Source organism: Pteropus vampyrus, unplaced genomic scaffold, assembly GCF_000151845.1.
Source record: "Pteropus vampyrus isolate Shadow unplaced genomic scaffold, Pvam_2.0 Scaffold279, whole genome shotgun sequence".
Classification (NCBI taxonomy): domain Eukaryota; kingdom Metazoa; phylum Chordata; class Mammalia; order Chiroptera; family Pteropodidae; genus Pteropus; species Pteropus vampyrus.
In genome coordinates, this window is record NW_011889060.1 from 606,131 (window position 1) to 607,402 (window position 1,272).

The window sequence follows — 1,272 nt, forward strand, 5'->3', positions numbered from 1 at the left end:
TGCGCAGAGCCCCTGGCAGAGCGTCGAGTCCGGTTCATAGATACGAGGGTTTGACCTCCACTTTGTGGCCGATTGTGCTGATGTCAGTGGAAATACACGTTTACGTTCGCTGAGCTGTGGATGCTTTTATAAGCACTCGACCTGTGGGAGTACGTGTTCGCCACACTTTGTAGACAGGGACACTGAGGCCCAGAGGTCAGCAGGCTGCCCCCGGTCACACAGCAGAAGCCACAGAGCCACAACTCGGCCTCTGTCCCCTTCCCCGCCTGCCTGCCCTGTGGCAGGGGCTCACGCAGGCTCAGCCCAGGTGGCGGGCCCGGGAGCCGGGTCTCCGTGATGGTGGGAGCTGCTCCTGGAGCCCCGGACACCGTCCCTGTCATCGGTCGTCCAGAGGGCCAGGCCCGCTCTCCCTACTGCCACACCACATGCCCCAGAACGGTGTCCCCTCGCCCTCCCCGGTGACGTGAAAGGGCCGCAAGCCCCCCGGGCCGGGGGGCCGCACACCCCGCACAGCCTGAGCCCGGGCCCTCCCTCCCTCAGGCCCAGCCCACCAGCCACGTGGCCTCGCTGGGCCTTGGTTTCCCCAGGGTAGAACGGTCGAGTGACTCCTGTGGCGCCTCCAGACTTCGTGGCCCCCCGCTGCGGTCCATCCCCGAGACCACGTCTTTGGGCCAAAGCTGGCAAGGCAGCTCTGTCTCCCATGTTATCTTCATGGTGACTGGGAGACTAAAGTCTGTGCCTTTCAAAAATACAAATCCGAAAAAAATATGTACATACACAAACACGTAATCAGGACATCCTGCGATTTGGCCGAACGCGCAGAATCCCGGCCGTGAGCATGGCGGAGCAGATTTTCATGTATGAATTCCGGCGAGTTTTCGGCTTGGTGATTTCCAAATGCAAAACTAAAAAACGAATTTCGGTTTTTTGGTCAACTGTCTATTTCTAACTAAGGGTTCTTTAACTGACTTTGGAAATCGACAGCTTCATAAATTAGGGCACAAATCACTGGTTTCCATGTAATTCCAAACCAGGACTCCAGTGCGCCCAGCTTAGAAGATTCTGGGTTTTGAGAGTGTCCCTCTGAGAGTGTTTCTGTCCCCACGCCCGAGGCCAGGCTCTGGGCGCCTAGGCCGATGGGGTCCTCTTGGACTTAGAGACTTAAAGAAGCCACCTGACTTACAGGGGCTCACATTTTAACCCCTCAAAGTCACCTCCAGATCCACTCCCAGGCCTTAAAGTGTCCTTGTGCGCAGGCAGTCTGACATTTTA

At 57.4% G+C, this 1,272-nt stretch overlaps 2 protein-coding genes across 3 annotated transcripts in view; both read left to right on the forward strand.

Moving 5' to 3' along the window:
• GPR137B (G protein-coupled receptor 137B) overlaps positions 1-1,272 on the forward strand; it is a 49,270-nt gene that overhangs the window by 30,646 nt on the left and 17,352 nt on the right. The window lies entirely within an intron of this gene.
• Positions 1-1,272, forward strand: part of ACTN2 (actinin alpha 2) — a 389,901-nt gene that overhangs the window by 17,901 nt on the left and 370,728 nt on the right. The window lies entirely within an intron of this gene.